Below are 22,871 nucleotides of genomic sequence, written 5' to 3' on the forward strand. Positions count from 1 at the left end.
TGTAAATCCTAAGCTGTGTTTATATAGTACACAATTACAAGATATCTTCTAATTGATATGAAATATATCTCTTTCTAAAATAAATCAATCAGATATTATTTATGTAGTCCTTTAGCTACTTTTTCCGGAACGCAGTCCGAGATATCCAACTCTCCATGCATATCTTTATTTGTTTAATCCAGACCCTCTCCTGTAAATTAGCCGATTTTCATCCCTGAAGTGTATCCGTACTTAAGTTCTGATATAAGTTATGACGCCTTAAGTTCTGATAACTTCCTGTCTTCAGTAAGTTCTGATTCCCAGTTAAGTTTTGATATTTGGATAATATGTTCTGAAACTAAACACATCATATTAGACATGACATCACAAATATATCTAACAAGATTTTAAGAAGATATAGAAGTGTGTCATCATCAGGGTGATGGTGACTGATCATGAGATAAAATCAAGGTTTGAAAGCATAAGCGATACATATAATTAATCCCCTTTACGTTGGGAGTATTCGATGAAACTTTGAGATAGATCGATGGATAAATAAGGGAACACGGATGGACTGAGGAGACATGAAAGCAAGAAATTAGGAAATTAGATGAAGGAAATGACCTTCAAGAATATGAAGTGTAAGTAACACATGTGACTTGATACCCAAAAAGGGAGATGCCAGGTCTAAAAGATCTCCCAACATTAGGATGGTTGTTGAGATAAATAACAGAGGTAAATAAGTAATTAGAACTTAAAAGTTCATGTTGAACACGACCAGTATCGTCCAGAACATCCCTGCTATTATTACTAAATCATGCAAGAAAAGTGGATAACCGTTGTTATCTTTTGGAGGCCATATGGATTGACCTCGGTTTGGAAAAGGATCTTACAATGATACTAAGTATAGACTATCGAGGTCGGAATGATTGAATGAGATACCCTTATTAGAGATAGATGAATTGATTTATCAATGGAAGAGTGTAAGTACCGTTTAAAGGTGGAATTAAGGATAAAACCTCAATAACTTGAGATGAACCCTAGGGGAGTGGATAAGGGTTGGAATTTCACCCTTAATAGGGACAGTATGAGTTTTGAAATTATGAATTGGAAGGATTATAGTAACAACAACCTTTAAAGATCAGTGGAGAAAGAAATCATTTATTAGAGCACTAAACATAACTTTCTTCAATGCTTTGGATCCTTCATTATATGTTTCAAGAGCATTCCAGATCTCCTTTGCAGTCTTGAGAGAAGATACTTTATCATATTCAGCTTGATTTAGACCCATGATAAGCATGCTCCTAGCTTTTTCACTGTAACCAATTTTTAACAGCTCGTCAGGAGTGAGTGCATCAACATCTTTGACTCTCCTTTTGTCATCTTTAAACTCATATGGTTCTTTCCGAACAACTCTTAAGACAAGTGGATCTCTGGATAAGTAAGTTTCCATTTATCCTTTCTACCAATTATAGGTGTTAGACCCCGTAAGAGTGGGAGTTCTCATATCAGCCTTTCGAAGAAATAAGTCATCCATTTGATCGATAATTTTCCTGTTACAGAAATGTTGGTATACCAAAGCTCTGATACCAAGTGAAATTCTATTGTTGCCCAGTAAAATTAATTATTTAAGGAGGGTTGGATACAATTAACTAAAAAATTGATTTATCACAAAAGTAAAGTAATGATAGTAATGAACAGATGAATCAAATAACAGTTTATATTGATCTTTAATAAACTGTTACAAAACTCTCTTATGAATAATATTCTTAAGAGCTGCTAGGTTATGAATAATATTCGAGTTAAGAACACCACAAAGTGATAACCTATTCTGTGTTTATATATCACACAACTACAAAATCAATCCCTATCAATTACAAGATATGTTACAGTATAAATTATCTAGTCTCTATACATATATAAATCAACAACTACGATCTTATAAATCAGCAGATTCTGATTTATCCTGTAGATGTGACTTATCTTGTCATATCATGACCGTCATCATATCTTGATACATATCCTGACTATATCTGATCCTGATGCTTTACAAATCCTCACTGTCAGATAGATCGTGACTGGCTTCACATCCTGATGACTCTGTCAGATCCTGATTCCATAGCAGATCTTGATTTCTGATAGAGACAATTTCTAACAATCTCCCTCAATTTATACTTTGCAGAATAAGCATAAATTCTAATAGTATAGTATAGTGCCAAAAACCAGAAAGACAAAATGTAGACTACAGAGATTATAAAGCATACTTAGTTACAGAAGCATATCCTCAAATTTCTTGATAAACTCTGTAATAACTTTCAACAAAGGCTTTAATCTCTTAAATCTTCTTCGATAATATCTGCTCTAGCCTAATCTTCAAGTTCTTCTCATACTCAGTTTCTTCAGATAACTGGTATATATTAGTAGCTGTTAAGTTTCTAATTGGAGTTCTTTTAATCATTAGCTCATCCAGTGATACATAACAAGATTTTGGACCATAAGGATTCATGGTTATATGTCTCTGAGTGAGGATGTTCTCAATTATAGCTCCTCCTTTCTTCATGTTGAATGTAATAACCCCAAATTTTTGGAATTTCGGTAATCCTTATGAATAGTAACTTTTTGCTAATTGTGATGATTAAGTAAAATTATCAGACCACACTATATAGGAATACTATTATGGAAATTCTGAGATCGTATTAGTATTCTATAAAGTAAATGAGTGTATGTAAAGATCGTTAGGATTCAGATTCGGACACTTTGATTTTACCCGAAAATCTACCAGATATCGAAGGAACTGAGTGTAAGGTAACATGATTAAAAGGGAATACAATTCAAGGATTATAATAGAGGATCATTAAAGGAATATAAGATATTAAGAGAGGTTCAGGGAGGCCCAAGTAATAAGGTCCCGAATATGATCTCTCAAATGATCAACAAGAACAAGGGTTAAGCCAAACTTAAAACGAATAAGTGACTAAGAATTAATCTTGTATAAGAAGCAAGGAACTAGAAACAAGGTGAAATCATCAAACCACAATATAATGACAAGTGGAAAGGGAATGAAGTGAGGAGGATGATGTAATCAATTAGAAAAGATATTTATGTAAGAATGATTCTGGACCAAGTGTTTTAACCCGCCAATTAACCTAGGTTAAGTAGATAGTTTTCTTGGGTAATTTATGTCCAAGTAAATTAACCTTGATTAAGAAAAGGTTAAGCTTAACCAAGGCTAATTCACCATACATTTCACAAAACATAAACAAAAAGCATTTTATTTCTCCCTCATCACTTTGCTCTCGGACTAATCAGGGAGAGAAACTTCAAACTGCTCTATCTCCTTTTATTCTCACTCAAATATTGTTTTATATAGCTATTTGGAAAGGTATTTAGATGGCCCATAATTCTTGTTCACAAGTCTCACCGAGATAAGCATGGTAAGACCCTCATTTTTCTAGTTCTTTCAAGAGCCCAAATAGTAACTCCGAAAGTTTTAACTTTTTTCTTAAACTCCTTTGCAAGTTTGTACATGATAAACATAGATTAATGCTCTCTTAAGGATTATAAGATCTTGTTAGTGTGTTAAAGGATCCAAGGAAGGTATACCTCTTAGTTTAGATTGTTGTTTATTATTGGGTTTGATGATAGTTATGTTTTAGTACATGTATGCTCAGATCTATTACCTCGAACCATGATTAAACATGTTTTAATGGTGGGAATCTTCATTTGATGAAAATTGAGTATTAAATGATGTTCTTGAGATATTTTTGAAGACAGACTAGAGTTGATGATGCTTGGGTTGTTATTTGAATGGATGTCAAAGAATGAAAATCTTGGAATCATAGTAAGCATAAAGTTATAATGTCTGATTTTTCAATCCCCTATTTTGTGAGTAAGATTCGGGTTTGAAATCCCAACTGTTAAATCTTAACATTTACTTTTTTAACTAGATCATTTCTTAATCTTCGTTTTGATATGTTGTTCGCTTAGATCCGTTTTACAATTTAGGAGAAACGACCGTTTTAAGTAATGGCTTTTCGCGAATGAACCCTTACCCCTCACATAACTTTGAAACGTTGTTTAAGGCCTTTAAAAGACTAATTGGATTACAAAACAATTATGTAAGGTGGATTAGGTAGTTGGTAAAGTACTCGCGAAAGAGTCTCCTTAAAAGTTTTAATGGTTAATTTTATAAAAATGGCGGAGTCGAGGGTACTCGAGAGAGTAATGTAAATCCTTATGCATAGAAGCAAGCGTTATGGTATAAATAGATAAAATCTAGTTTTTTAAGCGACCGCGGATTAATAATGACTCATATGTTATTTTTAGGTTACCAGACTAATCCTAGACCTATTTCCACCCCAGAGTGCTCAGGCAAGTTTTCTACCTGTGTACTGTTGTTGTGATGATTATATGTATAAGCATTATCATGAGATAGGTGCATGGTGATTATTAGCAAAACTTGCGATATATTGGAGTATGTTGATATATATATATATATATATATATATATATATATTTACTTATATATATATATACATGCGTGTTTTGGAAATCTTGATATCTCATTGTCGATTCAATTAATTATAAACTACATAATACATATGCTAGAGATAGGCATTATTTGCGTATACCCTTAGTAAAGGGGACCCAAAGTTGAACAATTTTTCCTAAAACCGGAAGGCGAGGTTCCCGAGTATATTCTATATAGTTTTCTATAACTATTAATTAAATAAGGTATATGCGATAATTTTGAATAATAATCAACTTTATTTTCGATTATTCAAATAAAGATCTTATTTTCGTATAAGTATAACTTTGTTATTTATTATTTGTTTCAAGTGTTACTTTCAAAACTTCTACTTCATTTATTTGATAGAAACTGTTTTTGGAAATATTATTTAAATAATAATATTCAAATATTTTCTAATATATCGGAACTGATTTATTTTATTAAATCATTCTTACTCCAAACATTTCCAAAAATGTTTTCAAGTCTTCAAAATAATTTTGAAAGTTTGGAGCGGATCCCAAAACTCGTGTTTAATTTAAACATTTCATTTCATGGAGGGATTTAAATACCCTCTCAAAACCTAAGGGATCCGGCTCTATGGTGTATTTTTGTCACAACGAATTTGTGAAATGATAATAGATTCTTTGATTACTTGCCCAACGTTCGGGAAGTAAACTCAATTAGAATGTGTGGGCATAGGTGACATGGGCTCGATGGGAGTCCATCAAAGCGTAAATGGCCGAGTGGTAGTCGAGTATAAGGTCTCAATGTGGCCAGGGTGATGACCAGTGGGGAATTCATCCATCTACTAGTAGAAAAGGTGACTTGACTGATATCTTTGCCTGATCATCAAGGTATGGGGTTTATGCTAAAGTTTTCCTCCTTCAAAAATCATTGGGTATTACAACTCTATTTATACTTTTGATAATAAAAGTTTTGAAGGAGTGTATGATATATATATATATTTATTTATTTCTTTATGTGTGTATATATATATCGGGACTAATGAAGTATCTCGTAACTTTATTTCTTTTGAATGATATTTCAAAGATTGATTATATACAAGTTTATCTTGTAGCTTCATCTATGTGGTGAACTTTTGAAAACTTATTATACTTTGAATAGTGGTAGTTCAAGTAGTTTTTCTAAAGGGTATAAGTATATTGGAGTATTTTGTAACTTCATCTTTTTAAGCTAATATCCAGTAAGTAATTATCTTACACTTGATAAAGATTTTTAGTAAGTTATCGATTTAGATACTTGCATTATTGATTAAACTATATATTATCCTGTGAGCTGTAATGCTCACTCTTTATTCATCTCTTCATCACAAAACAATAGCTAGGCAAGATGAACATGACCAAGTTTCTAATTCATGAACAGATTGGAACTGTTCTGCAGCTTTCTATAGGCGTTGATGCTGCTATGGCCAAGGTAGGAGCTACCAATAGGCTATGATTTCAACCCTTGATGTACCAGACTTATGTATATCAATGAATTATAATGATGGCAACGTATATTTAAATTTATTCAGAAACCTTTTTGAGGTGTAATGACTTATAATTGGGGAATAAAATGACTTGTATTATATTTTGGTATCCATCTCTAAGACTATAACTTGTGGTTTGTGTGTGTGTATATTATGGGGTCACAGTACGCAGTAGTTGGTTGTTTATTAAGATTAAATGTTACTAATGGAAAAATGGAACTCGTGATAACTCGGATCCCCGACCCCGGATTTGGGGGTGTTACTGAAATAGTATCAGAACAAAGCGTTATAAACCTCAGAGATGATGCGGCGTTATAAATAAGTTCACCAAGATAATAAGAACTCTTTCCAAGTTCATGGTTGGACTACCTAACGTAGTACTGATAGTTAAAACCCTCACGGGAACCCTTATAAATATCATGATAGTAACATAGTTCGTTATCGAATAGGGTAGCAGGGCACCGAACCCTGAGGTTGAGGAGCAACAACATGATGATGTTTTATTATATATTGGAGATAAGATAGTGGATTCGATGGAGTACCCTAATGAGGGACCAGATGAGATTCATATTGAGAATGTAGCGGTTGAGGATGTTATCCCAGAAGGGATAATCGTTGAGGAATTGATGACCGTAGTCAGGGCGACTACCAGAGCTAAGATGGTCGTAAGGGCAGCGCTGGAGGATGGAGATTTACCAAGGGCACAACGGATAGTGGGGGTAGATGGAGTGGGGCCTTCCACGGAATCAGTTATACCAGTGTCAGACCCTCTCCAAGAGGTTCCTGTAGATATCCATGAGGTTCTACCAGTTCATGTTCCCTCCCCTATATAGAGCCCAGCACATACTGAGGAAATGTCTCCTTTATCTCCTATACCATTCTCACCGGACACTGTGCTTGGTTATCCAGTTGGATCTCCTGGGTCTGCACCTCCTGCACCCCATGAACTGCTAGATGCAACCGTTCAGGCTTCTCTAATTGCCAATTATTACATGACTTTGGGTGGCCTGTCTGAGGCCCGTAATGTTAGAAGTGATTTGTTGGATCAACTTACTGCACTGAGGAGGGAGGGAGGAGTACTTCCGGCAGGCTTAGCTTATAGCATGGACAGAATTGAGGCTACCACCCGAATTTCAGCTAGAGGCCATCTTGAGGTCAGATCGATCCAACTCTACCTGAGACTATCCTAGACCTCATCACCTCTTTGATGGAGCAAGTTAGGGAAGCGCCCCCATTCCTTAATCCAGAGTAATGTGCAGAGTCAAAGCGATCAGACAGAGATTTTCATTCAGCATCACTTTTGGAGGATTGGCCTAAGTTGTGAATGATTAGTCTATATTGAGTAGATGATTATCTGTGGTAGTACTTTTGGGATATAACCGATTAGATCAGATGATGTAATTCTCTATCATGTGTTTAGTTGTTGTAACCTCGAATAAATGGTTATGTATATATTTGTTCCTTTCAGTTCAGATTAGATCTTTTATGATAAGATTTCAAGTTTATTCGTACTGTTATCTGCATTTTTAACACTTAAGAGTGTTGTGATGCATATAGAAAGTGAGAATTCATACTTTCCGACCATGTAAGGACTATACGAGGGGAAGACTTAAGCAAAGTAAGTGAAACTAATATAAAGTGAAAGGATATCTTCAATATATTATTTATTTTGGTATTTGTACGATTAAACATAAAATTTAATTACACTTAGATCCTCTCCATTAGGACATGAATTTAAGTGATCCAAATCAAAGTCAAATGGTCAAACTAGCAAAACTATTTTCAAATATAAATATTCCAGTTTTCTGAAACATCAATATCCATCTCTTATGGAATATATCTCTAAGGAAATATTATCAAAGAAGAAATATCAAAGCCTGATATTTTTTTAGATCAGTGTTGCAACATTAATATGGTAACAAGCTTGAAAAAGGGATATTACAGAAATATTCTTTAGAATTCTCTGCTATATCAAAATATTTTACTCTTTGCTCCAAAATATATTTTTACATATATCAAAAGAGTTTTTATTCAAATTTTATTGATATTCATGATTGAAATATTAATATCCATTTTTATAACCCATTCCATGTATATTTGAAGTTATTTTCTCTTGTTTCGTAAAATCAGCATTTCTCGAAGAAAATTATTCAAAAATACTCAAAAATATTTCTTACCATCCATATATATTTTATATATTAGGAAATATATTTTATATATTAGGAAATATATTTTTAAATAGTTAATCTAGTCAAAACTTTGGTCAAAAGATCCATCTCCTTCATTTCAAGATCAATGGTATTCTTACTCGGAAGAAAAAATTGACAAAACCGTTTTAAATCTGGATAAAATATTTCCACATACTAGAATGACTTGAAATTTTGTGTGAATCATTTAAATGTTATTTTCTATGTATGGTAAAAATTTCGTAACATTTCGAGAATTTTTGTCCGGGCACAAAAATGGAGGTAGTTGGTCCTATAGTTTACCACGTTTGACCTAGTTACCATTGACCTAGGTTGACCAAAACTTGCAAGACATCATTTTATATTATTTATGTAATTTCAATATTTTTTATGGTATTTATTTAGGAGTTTTTAAGGTGATCATAATTATTGGTGTTTAATGCTTAATTAAGTGATTAAACAAAGAGTAGAAGAAAAAGGAAACTACATTATTATATAAATAAATCAGCCGAGTTTTTGGCTTCATAAACTTTTTTGTCTCATATGTCAATTTGCAAAGAAACACAAATAACACACTTTACTTTCCATGTCACCAATCCATGTGACTTACATCATCCACCATTAATTTTCCTTAAATCTCCATCATTCAATCTACCCAACTTCTCCTATAAATAAACCCCCACCCAACCCATTTTCTTCAAGCTAAAGAGCCACAAAGTTGCTGGGATTTTTCCAAGAACTATCTCTCTTCATCTCTTTTAAATTCTAAACACATACTTCTTCTAAAAAACCTTCTCTTATATATATATATATATAAGGTTTTTGATATACATGCTTAGCTTCACCCAACCAATCTTCATCCCACCAAGTGAGCTCATCTAATACAACTTCCCGGCCTCCCGAAGGGCTGCCCAAGTTCGACCAATGTGCCAAAATCCTGCCGAACCTCCGGCGAATTTTTTAGGTGAACTTTTCCGACCGTTTTCCAAAAGTGGTAACTTTTAGCTTCTTATTTGAGTTCTTTTTTTATTTGAGATTTGTACTTAACTTCTCTACTTTATCTTAAGCTCTAATACAAGATCTCTTATAAAGAAAGTTCTCAAGGGAAAAGAGAACTAAGATTCGAATTCGGAATTCGAATAAGTATTTAATCTTCAAAAAATCATTTCATCAAGAAGATCTATAAAGATAAGTACTTAATCTCCAAATGGGAGATTATATTTGACACAAGTTCACGAGTTAGCCAATTATTTTCACGCTCTTTAATTGGATCTTGGCTAACAAATATTGGTGCACATAAAATAATTATGAGGCATAGTTCAATCCCTTCTAACATCTTTAATGTTCCGGGGGAATATAACTCGATCTATAAACACTTCATAATTTGTCAAATATTAAAATGGATTAAGTTAACGAGTTAGCCAATTACTTTCACATTATTTAATTGGATCTTGGCTAACAAATATCGTGCACATAAAATATTATGAAGCATAGTTTAATCCCTTTTAACATCTTTAGTGTTCCGGGGGATTATAACTCAATCTATAAATACTTTGTAATCATTCGTTAATTTTAAAGACGAATCAAATCCACGAGTTAGCCAATTAATTTCACGTCATTTAATTGGATCTTCGCTAACACAATATCGTGTAGATAAACAATTACGAGACATATTGTATAAACCCCTTCTAACATCTTTTAGTGTTCTGTGGGGTTCTTATTCGGTATATATAAACTACTCGTAATTATTCATCTAAACTTCAAAAGCACGATCTTACACCAATTACTTGCACTTCTCTTATTTGGATCTTGGATAAGACTCATAAATCTTATACAAGTGCTTGAAGTTAAAAGTATTCTTTGACTACATAATTGTCAAAATATAAGTATACTAAAATCCTTAAGCCTACGAGCGTAAAGGATAAGTTACAATTCCGAGATTGTAACTAAAGTATTCTTCGATCTATAAATACATCATCGAAAGAATAAGAATACTTAAGAATTCGTAAGCTTTATATATAAAGACTTCTTATATTACTTCGATAAACATATACTCGATAAAGACGGAGTAATCGAAAGTATACTTGACATGTTGTTCTATATCTCAAGTCAAGTATACGTATTGAGCTTAATATTATAATTTGAATATTATATTATCTTGTGGGCTAGTACCATAGCACACTAGTTCAAAACAAACCTTTCTCTACTTGTTTTCTTTTGTGGATTATCGTATTAGTTTTGTAGTGAGGTGAAATGACGTGAGGTGATTCTTGTTCTAAGACCCAAGTCCTAGACGTACTAACGGGGAGTTAGTAATCTTTGCACCATGAAGAAGAGGAAAGGCCTAAGACCGGATCACTAAAATCCAAGACCGACAAAAGCTAAGGAAACCAAGTCCACATAAAGGTTCTACAACAACTTTGAAGATATAGCGGGGAGTTATTTTCTAAGAAAAGTTGTGTAGGTATTACATGTATTTTGAGGCAGTGACCCTTGTGTTACGCACCAACACAAATACTTGTGAGGGTGTAAAGGCTTATCCACCTACTAAAGGAGCGAGTTACTATAAAGGAAAATCCCGAGTCCTGGAGAGGAGTTCGGGGACTGGACGTAGGGGTGAGCAAATCTATTAGAGGTTGTGCCATCACGAACCAGGATAAAATCGCCGTGTGGTATTTTCTTTCCTTGCACTTTATTTTCAGCACATATAAACTGCATAACCAATCGGTAAAGTTTTAAAAAGGGATAAATTATATTAAAATGCCATAATAATTTTTAAATTGGTAATTAAGCTATTCAACCCCCCTTCTAGCTTAATATAGCCCTCTTACGGGACCTTACAATTGGTATCACATCGGTGCTTTTTAACGTGTTTGTTATGTGATTTGTAGATTTACAAGCATAACGAAAAGTGATCCTAAATGGCGTATAATAATCCTGTTGGTTGTGGTAAAGGCATGTCAAGCTCAAGACCTCCTCTATTTGATGGCACCAACTTTGCAACATAGAAAACGAGGTTTCGCATTTATGCTAGATCTTAAGGAGTCAAAGTTTGGATGGATATCAAAGACGGTGTTCGCGTTCCTACCAAAACTGTCGATGACATCATCATCAAAAAGAAGGTTTATGAATACAATCTAGAGGAATAAGCCATAATGAATATAGCCGCCAAGGCGTAAATGGTTCTCACAAGTGCACTTGCAGAAAAAGAATATAAAAGAGTAAATAATTGCAAGTCGGCACATGAAATGGGGAACAAATTAGTGGTAACCTATGAAGGAACCACTGATATAAAAGGTTCTCGGATGGAAACATTGATCCAAGAATACGGGAACCTTAAACTCCAAGAAGGATAAAATATCATCGATATGGAAACAAGATTTACTCATGTAATCGATGAGTTATCTCAACTTGGAAAGAATTATACTCAAAATGAAAAGAATAGAAGAGTGCTCAAATCTCTCCTTCCTAGTTGGAAGGTCAAAGTTACTACTACAAAAGAGATGCACAATTTAAATGAGTATAAGATTGATAACCTATTCAAAAATCTTTGTGCCTACGAAGAAGATAATATTCCGGAAAACGTTGCTCCAAAAGTGGAGGATAAAAAGAAAAATGGCTCTAAATGCCATATTAATTGATGAATATGAAAATGACGAGGAGTTAAACGAGAAACTCCAAAATCTCGATGAGAGTGAAATTGCTCTACTCACGAGATAACTTCGTCGTGTGCTTCAAAGGAAAGCTCAAAGATACGGAAAATGATTCCTAAAATCAAATAATCAACAAAGAGTTTTTAACTCTAAGGGAAGGCCAAATTACTCTCAAAATTATTCTTCCAACTATAAGAGTAATTTTCCGTCAACGAGCTACAATAAAGGCAAAGACAATCAAAATATAAATACCTATAGTAATGCCATTGCCTCTATAAACCATCCTGTTTACACTCCTCCAAAACTCAAAGATCCATCTCCGGAGGAAACACAAGATGTGTGTTTCGAATGTAAACAACCCGGTCACTATAAAAGAGAATGTCCTAAACTTTCAATGGGACGAAGTCTCGTGGCTGAAAATGGTTGGTATCTAAGTGAAGATGAAAAAGCTCCGAAAGCTAGTGAAGAAGTGGTCAATCTATGCTTAATGGCTCTCGGAGATGAAACTACCTCAACGGAAATCTCCACTACAAATCAAGAGGTAACATCTAACTACATCTCAATTAAATCATTATTAGATGAATATAACTTATCTCTCTCACATATGAATAAGCATGATTTAATTGAACTTGTAGTAAGTTATAAAAATAAATATAAAGATGTTGAACAAAGGTTTCACTTGCTATGGTCCGAGAAGATGAAAATTGAGGAAATTCATCATACTCAGAATAAAGAATATACTCGAATGATGGACTCAAAAGTCCAAGATGAGAATGAGATTACATCTCTATAAAATCAAAACCATCTCATCAAGATTGAGGTAAATAAACTTTAAGAAAATATATTCAATCTTGAAACCGAGAATATATCATTAATTCTCAAAGACGAAGAGATGTAATGTGAAAAGATGCAATTGAATGACAATATTTGTACACTTCACTTTGATCTATTGGACTTAAAGATTCTAAATGAATCAAATTTTCAAGATAGAAAAACATCTTATAAAGACAATCTTGATAAAGAAAAGGGGCTATTAGAAACCAATAAGCTTAAAAGTGAAGCTCTAAGGTTAAAAGAAGAAAATCATAAACTCATAGCTCAAGTTAAGGATCAAGAAAGAATCCTTAACAACAAGATTGATGCTTTAAAGAAAGAAAATGAAAATTTTGAAGTAGTCATTCAAATATTTACAAAAGGCAATAAGATGTTGGATCAAATGGTGCATACAAAAACCTCATATAATCATGAAGGTTTGGGATATGATAATAATTCTCCTCCTAAAAGAAATACTCGGAGATTTCTATCACCGATAAATACTTCACCCAAATCACCATCTTATAAATGTTCTTATTGCAATACAATGGGACATACCATCCAATATTTCAAATTCAAGAATGATGAAATTAAGGGGAAAGCATGTATGGATTCACAAGAAATCATACAAGAAAGATGATAAACAAATGCCTTATAAAAATATGGAATATAAAGATGAAAGGAAACAAAGGTCTCATCAACCTCCCATATTTCAAAATAAAAACATAAATATCATGTCAATGGTAATGCCAATTACTATGCTAATAATAGACATATTGTTTATCATGCTCCACCCAGATTTCATGATAGCTCTAGGTATTATCAACATCAAACTAGGCATTATGCATCTAGAAATATTTATGTGCCTAATGATAACTATACCATGCCTAGATTTTTTTATGGAAAATCAAATGTTATATATGATGTACCAACCCCAGGACCCTCAAGACAAAGGGGTACCTATAAATTTAATTAATCATGTTTGTAAGTTTGTCTTTCCGCGAAATACGACATATGGTACCTTGATAGTGGATGTTCAAGATATATGACCGGTAACAAGTCACTCTTGAATAACATTAAAAAGGTGACCTCGAGGAGCGTAACATTTGGTGATAGTAGCAAAGGAAACATTATCGGCATCGGAGATATCGGAAATGAGAAAGTCAAAATTTCCGACATTCAATTAGTCACCGGATTAAAGTATAATCTTCTCTCCATTAGTCAACTATGCGACAATGATTACAAGGTAATTTTTTACACTACTCATTTCTCTATCTAAGATAAATTCAGAAAGTTGGTTCTCACTTGCCCTAAAAATAAAAATGTCCATACATGTGACATAAGCAAACAAGTGAGTGTGTGCCTAATCACTATTAATGATGATCCATGGTTATGGCATCGAAGATTAGGACATTCCAACATGAATTTGATAAATAATATATCAAATAAATACCATGTACGAGGTATACCAAAATTAAACTATCATAAAGATCATACTTGTGAAGCTTGCAAAATAGGTAAACAAATTTGAGCCTCTCACAAAGCAAAGTTTATGGTATCAATCTCAAGACCTCTCAAGCTATTACATATGGATCTTATTGGTCTGGTTCCTATATAAAGTATTGGAGGTTGTTCATATACGTTGATAATTGTGGATGATTATTCACGATTTACATGGACGGAATTTCTCAAAGATAAAAGTGATGCTTTTGAATCCTTCTCTTCTCTATGTAAAAGGATTCAAAATCAACAAAATAAAACCATAGTCTATATAAGGACTGATCATGGTAAAGAATATTAGAATTCCAATTTCACCAACTTATGTGATGAACATGGCATCACACATTATTTCTCCGCTCCATACACTCCACAATCAAACGGAGTAGTTGAACGAAAAAATAGAACACTCCAAGAAATGGCTAGCACAATGTTAAATGAATATCGTCGACCTAAATATTTTTGGGCTGAGGGGGCTTGCCATATACTTAATAGGGTTTTGCTACGACCCATAAAGCAAAAGACTCCTTACGAGCTATATTTTGGAAAAACTCCGAAATTAAGCTACTTTCGAGTATTCGGAAGCAAATGCTTCATATTAAATTCAAAAGATTACCTTAAAAAGTTTGATCCTAAATTGGACAAAGGTATATTTCTTGGATACTCGAATAATAGTAAAGCTTATCGAGTGTTTAATCTAAAATCGCTTGTGGTGCAAGAATCAATGAATGTTGCATTTGATGAAAGTAAACCATCGTGAAATATAAAGATCTTATCGACCAAGAAAATGTCGAACAAGATGATATTGAAAAAGTCATTCGATAATTTGAAAATATGGATCTCGGGACTCCCATTCATAAAAAAACATTAGAATTAGACAAAAAGGAAGATGAACTTCCCAAAGCAATTCCCACTATAAAAACTCATCCATTAGATAATGTGCTTGGAGACTTAAAGAAGGGAGTTTAAACGCGGTCACAAGTTCAAAATGTTGTGAATCATCTTAGTTTTCTATCTCAAATAGAAACTAAGACCGCGAAAGAGGCTTTATTAGACGAGGATTAGATCTCTGCAATGTAAGAGGAATTACTCCAATTTACTCGTAGTAAAGTGTGGGAACTTGTTCCAAAGACTCATGATACCTCCATAATTGGTACAAAATGGGTATTTTGAAATAAATTAGACGAAAACCGAACGGTAATCCGAAATAAAGCAAGATTAGTTGCACAAGGATATACCCAAATGGAAGGTATAGACTTTGATGAAACATATGCACCGATAGCAAGAATTGAATCAATTTGAATGCTATTGGCTTATGCATGTCATAAAAATTTCAAAGTATATCAAATGGATGTGAAATCCGCATTCTTAAACGGGATTTTTGAAGAAGAGGTATATGTAAAACAACCTCTCGCCTTTGAAGATGCAACACATCCCGATTATGTCTATAAATTATATAAAGCTCTATATGGCCTAAAATAAGCCCCAAGAGTATGGTATGAAAGGTTGAGCAAGTTCCTTCTAGAAAATAAATTTAAAATGGGAACAGTCGATTAAACCTTATTTACGAGGAAAGATAAATATGATATATTGCTCGTACAAATACATGTAGATGACATCATATTTGGCTCAAAAAATGATGCACTATGTAAAGAATTCTCTGAAAATATGAGTAAAGAATTCGAGATGAGTATGATGGGAAAATTAAACTTCTTTTTAGGATTGCAAATAAGGCAATCTGATGAAGAAATCCATATCTCTCAATCCATGTATTGTAAAGAGATGTTGAAAAAATTCGAAATGGATAATGCCAAACCCATCTCTACTCCTATGTCTACATCTAATAAATTAACGGAAGATCCAAAAGGAATTCCCGTAGACACAAAGAAATACCGGGGAATGATCAGTAGCTTGCTCTATATAACTGCAAGTCGTCCCGATATTCAATACAGTATTTGTAAGTGTGCTAGGTTTCAAGTAGCACCAAAAGAATCTCATTTATCCACGGTAAAAAGGATATTGAGATATCTTAAAGGAACCGCTGTTGTTGGTCTTTGGTATCCAAAAGGAATACCATTTGACTTAGTATATTTTTCTGATTCGGACTATACCTGGCATTTAGTCAACATAAAAAGTACAAGTGGCACTTGTCAGTTTCTCGGTGGATGTTTAGTTTCTTGGTTTTCAAAGAAAAAAAATTTTGTATCCATCTCAACAACCGAGGCTGAATATATAGCAGCTGCAAAGTGTTGTGCACAAATACTGTGGATGAAGCAAACACTAGCTGGCTATAATATAAAATTTGATGTGATCTCAATCTTATGTGATAATACGAGCGCTATTGATCTTAGAAAAAAAATCTCGTATTACATTCAAGATCTAAACATATAGATGTGAGACATCATTTTTTACGTGATCATGTCAATAAAGGCGATATAAAAATGACTCATGTTGTTACAAAGTTCAATCTCGCTGATATATTCACAAAATTATTAAATTCCGAAAGATTCACTAAACTTCGTTTGGGTTTAGGAATGATGGAATCTATAAAATAATGGTTCATATAAATAAATATAAACATTTGAGAATTATAAAGCCATCTCACGGAAAGGAAATTTTCTCGATCAAGTTATTAAGTTTATCTACAACTCAGATTCGTCAAAAAAGAAATTTATTGATCGGGTTTAAGATAACATAGCCCAAGATTTACCGGAAAAATATATCTAATCGAGTGAATATTATTATTTCATGAGATTTTTAAGTGCATTGAATTTATTCTCATAAAAATAAATATTATATTAATATTTCAATTATTTACATATATATAAGTATTATTTGATCTTGAAAAATATTTTAGAAATATATATATATATATATTCTGAATTATTTTCTGGACCAGCCCAACATATGGAGAATTTTCAGGCCCAAATTTATATTTGTGAGCCCAAATACTTTTTAAACCCATATTTTATAAAAGAATTTGGATATATATATATTAGTCCAAATAATTTCAAAAACAACCCAAACTATTTTAAAAGCCCATCCCAATTATCTTGAACCCAATTCAGTTTTCAAAACCCTACAATCTCAGCCACACATTCCTGATCAGATCTAATTTCAGCCGTTGATTCGATTATATTTATATATCTACCACTGTCTCTACAGTAACAACCCTAATTCCCAATTCATTTATTCTCGCCTCTTGTTGACTCTTTCTCTCTCGGACTAAAAACCCTACAAAATTCCGATCAAATATTTCACTTTCGATGAAATTCGATATAGTTCTTGGAAAGCTATTGTGACGGCCTCAACCTCGGGGTCAGGAGTTGATGTCACCAAATATAACAAACCAAAATTATAAACTATGAAATTATTATTATTACACTAACACGACCCCAAAACCAAGATCTGATCCAGGTCGAAGTATAATTTAAGCTACTTACTATTACACAACCAATTATTAAAAAGTCTGACCCACTAATTTATTCAGCAACTCGTCAGACCGCACATGGTCTAATACAAACTACCTGAGAGGAGCCTGGACCGGAAGGGGCTGAAACTCTATTCTGACCTGGTCTGATAGATCGTCTAGGCATTTGCAATATATATATAGAACAGGTTGCAAGGGTGAGCATATAATCGCTCAGCAGTACCAACATATGAATAGCAGAATAAAAACACTTAATCTAAATAGTTATAGGAACAAAACTATGGAACAGTATAAAAACAATAACCTGTAAATCATTTCAAACCTATGTCAAGATAACAATTTTTAAAACTGGATATCACTGAATAGCACGCTCTTAATAAAACAATGTAGTTGTGTGCTGTGTAAACACCAGAGTCCAATTTTAGCATGATATTCACATTTATAAACTAATTGTATAAATCACTTGCTTCATTACGGGAATCACAAAGCCAAATCAGATACGAAGTGGATATGTGAAGACAGCTGACCAGGCTATCAACACTAGACGGCTCCATCTGTAATCCCATAAACCTGTTCCGGAACTCAAAGACTAGCTAGGTCTCTGACTTGCTGGACTAATCGGTTATGTAGTGCGCACAACCGACTTAGCCGCTTACGCAACCTCATTAGGCCACTTTAACCCCTATGTATCCAATATCTGATCATTTTTATCCAATTTTCAAATCACATGTACCTATCTCAATTTAAAATCGTTCATTTCATAACACACATAAAATTGTTTCACAAATCATTTTCATTAGAATAAAGGTACCTTTTCGAAGTTATCTTTCCCCAAAACAGATTTTAAATAATTAGTTATAAATACAGGGGATACGTAACTTAAAACATTTATATTCATGTTCGACAATAAAATAACAGTTTATTCATATATACTGAACCATAAAAGAATGGTTAGGGGTACTTGTCTTGCGATGATTTCTCGGGATTCCTAGGGTAATTATGCTCGACTGTCTTTAGTTGTAACACCCCAGTCCCACATCGAGGAGATTTGGGACTTCTGATCAGTTTATAAGGTAAAGTACTACTACTACTTGCACCAACAAATCATGATCTTTTGGGGGCCTGTGGTGGGCTTGTTGTAACCCAAGTTGGCTGCACTCGGGACAGTATGCTTCGACTTATTTCGGACTCGAAATCAGGACTTGACCCGGTTTTCGAAATAAGTGTTAGAAATTTTTGTCACATATGGTATTAGAGCCAACTCTCAAAAGCTTGATACGTCAAGTTGCCAGAGGTGGGGACACGAAGGTGGGTGGTATTATCCCACAATGGCAAGAGGTCCGGAGGTGGGGACACGAAGCCATCCGGTATTATCCCACAATGGCTAGAGAGGTACGATCTTGGTCCTATGAAATGTCTATTCGGGCCTGACAAGGACGTCAGGAGTTTAAGTGCGGAGTTTGTAATACCTCAGTCCCATATCGAGGAGATTTGGGACTTGTGTTCAATTTATAAGGCAAAGTACTACTACTTTATGCACCAACAAATCATGATCTTTTGGGGTCCTGGGGTGGGCTTGTCGTAACCCAAGTTGGCTACACTCGGGACAGTATGCTTCGGCTTATTTCAGACTCGTAATCGAGACTTGACCTGATTTTTGAAAAAGACTCGGGATTTGACCCGGGTTGTCACTTATGGTATCAGAGCCGACTCTGGAAAGCTTGATGCGTCAAGTTGCCGGAGATGGGGACACGAAGGTTGGTGGTATTATCCCATAGTGCCAAGAGGTCCGGAGGTGGGGACACGAAGCCAGCCGGTATTATCCCACAATGGCTAGAGAGGTATGATCTTGGTTCTATGGGATATCTGTTCGGGCCTGACGAGGACGTCAGGAGTTTAAGTGGGGGAGTTTGTAACACCCCAGTCCCACATCGAGGAGATTTGGGAAGCCTAAATTAAACAAATAAGCAATCTTTATTATAAAACTATACAAAAGTAAAATAAAAACATGTAAAAATCATGAAATTAACTCCCACAAATTAATAACTTATATATGGTTAATAGAATATTAATTATACAATTACAATTATGTCATGTAAACAACATGACAACAACATACGTCCATACACCTAAATATAATTCTTAAATATCACAAAGAATTACATTTAACTTAACAAATTTTATATATTTAGTTGACTAAAATTAAAAATTACAATCACAGTCCATTTTAAATTATGCTAAAAATACAACACTTGTTCTAAAAAAACAAACTCAAATAAAAGTATATGTATTCTTTTATCAAAATAAATATTAGCATAAATACATTTATTTATATAAAATAAAATCAACAACAAACTAAATATAATTATAAACCAGATGGTATTATCCCACAATGGCAAGAGGTCCGGAGGTGGGGACACGAAGCCAGCCGGTATTATTCCACAATGGCTAGAAAGGTACGATCTTGGTCCTATGGGATGTATATTCAAGCCTGATGAGGACGTCAGGAGTTTAAGTGGGGGAGTTTGTAACACCCCAGTCCCACATCAAGGAGATTTGAGACTTCTGTTCAGTTTATAAGGCAAAGTACTACTACTCTGTGCACCAACAAATCATGATCTTTTAGGGGCTTGTGGTGGGCTTGTTGTTTACCCAAGTTGGCTGCATTTCGGATAGTATGCTTTGGCTTATTTCGGACTCAGAATTGGGACTTGACCCGATTTTTGAAAAAGACTTGGGATTTGACTCGGTTTGTCACATAATCCTCGCGAACTTTGACTGGGATCTACAATATCAGAATAACCTAATTAGTTATACCGACATGCTTGATATCCTCGAACCTAACTAATCCAATCCGATAACTCGACTCGTATATATTCATATATTCACGTAACGATATTTACAATCACAAAACATTTAATATAATATAGTACGCTTCACGTAATTAAAATAATATTTCGGAAAATTTGGACAGTCACTCCTTTAGTTATTGGACTACCCGTTGAAACATAATCGACATCGAATTCCCAACAATCACAATTTTACAATTTCAAATCTCGAAACGACTTTCTTAAATAAATAATTATTTATGTGCCGAAAAATAATTATATGAACCACTTTTATTGTTTTATAAATTTAGGACTCATAATTAATCATCACCGTCCACCGTCGACTCGCCGAGGCTCATCTTCGACGGCGGTAAAATTTGCGGGTACCCGATTACATGTCGGGTTTCCAATGCAAATTCCAACGATTATTTAAAAATCATTTCCCGCACGAATAATTATTTCACGAAATAAGTCAATAAAATTCTTACAAAAAATTATAAGAATCAATATAATAATTCCCAAATTTACAATCAGCAAGGACAAACAGGAAACAAGGGAACAAAATGACGCAGCACATACGCGCGAACGCGCCACCGCGCGCACGGAACCAACACCACAAACACACACACGAAACACACACACATACACAATCACACATAGGTACACACAATTACACACACGTATATACACAATTATATATATATAAACACATAATCACAACACAACCACACCACCGACGGCTACTCACCGGAGCAACACATACAACGAACCAAGCAGAAATAGGGGAATAATATGGGAACAGGGGGAGGGGAAAGAAGAGAGAGAACGGGAGAAAAATATTGAGAGATGAAGAGAGAGTTGAGAGACGAGAGAGAGAGAGAGAGAGAGAGAGAGAGAGAGAGAGAGAGAGAGAGAGAGATTTCGAGAGAGACAACTGAAGCAGGGGGTGGGTGGGGGGTTTTGTTTATTTATTATTATTTTTTCTTTCTTTTGCTAATTACAACATGTAGCATTACATTTCCTCAGAAGCTGACACGTAGCATTAGGGACAAATACGAAGGTTGTGTGGCCCGGTTTTTGTCCCGTAATTTTATTTTAACGGATAAACTTGCGGTTAAAAGTAACTCAAAAAAATTTCCAAACAAATATTACAAATCCTGGAATAAATAAAAATTAATAAAATAAAATTTTCATAATTTTTAAACCATTTTTGAAATACAACTCATACCCGCATTTAACGATATAACGAACAAATGTGCGGGTGGATTTAATCAGATAAATTTCTGAAATAATTTTAAAATTCTCAAAATATTATAAAATTTATAAAATATGAGTTTCATAATTTTTGAAGCATCCTGGAATTAAATATTGAGTTTATAAATAAATGCAATCAGAAAATCTTTTAAACATAATAATTAATGAAACATCGATTTCTAAATTTTATAAATTTCCACAAATAAATATTGAAATTATAAAACCATAAAAACAATTTTAAAGACAATCCAAATATTTATTAAAATAAATCTGCAATAAAACCACTTTTAAAAGTGAAACAAAAACAATATAGCTCAATAATTAATTATACAAATAATATCTGTACACTAATAATCAAACATAAATATTAACAAGACAACACAAAGTTGACAGACCCAATGCATATATTTTATTTACTTAATTATTCAACCAATACACTTTTAAATAATACAAAAATATACGAGTCGTTATATTCTTCCCCCCTTAAAAAGATTTTGTCCTCAAAATCCGATCTAACTAAACAAATAAGGATATTTATCAAGCATGTATGACTCTAATTCCCCAGTAGGCTCTTCTACTCGAGGATTTCTTCAAAGCAATTCTACTATGAGGATTGATTTATTTCTAAGGACTCGCTCTTTATGATCTAAAATCTGGATTTGCTGTTCCACATAAGACAAATCTGGCTGAAGCTCAACTAGTTCATGCTCTATAACTTGATTCAAATCAGGAATATATGGCTTCAACATGGATATGTGGAACATATTATGAATATGCTGCAACTGCGGTGGCAACGCTACCTCGTAAATGACTTTTTCTATTTTCTTCAAACTTTAAATTGCCCTATATACCTTCGACTGAGCTTACCTTTCTGACCAAATCAAGCCAATCCTTTCAAGGTGATACTTTCAACAATATTAGTTACCCTACTTCGAAATTCATATCCTTTCGATGTAAATCAACATTCTTTCTTTGTCTATCCTGGGCTGCTTCTAACCTTTTTCGAATTAATGTCACTCCTTCCCTGGTTTGCTGAGCTAGCTCAGGACCTAACACTTTCTTTTCTCCCACTTCATCCCAATATAATGGTGATCTATATTTGCATCCATATAAAGCTTCATAAGGTGGCATTCCAATGCTGGCATGATAACTATTATTGTACGAAAATTCAATTAAAGGTTAGTGTCATATAGTTTCCCTTGAAATCCAAAGCACAAACTCTTAACCTATCT

Source organism: Apium graveolens, chromosome 3 (assembly GCF_009905375.1).
Source record: "Apium graveolens cultivar Ventura chromosome 3, ASM990537v1, whole genome shotgun sequence".
Lineage (NCBI taxonomy): Eukaryota > Viridiplantae > Streptophyta > Magnoliopsida > Apiales > Apiaceae > Apium > Apium graveolens.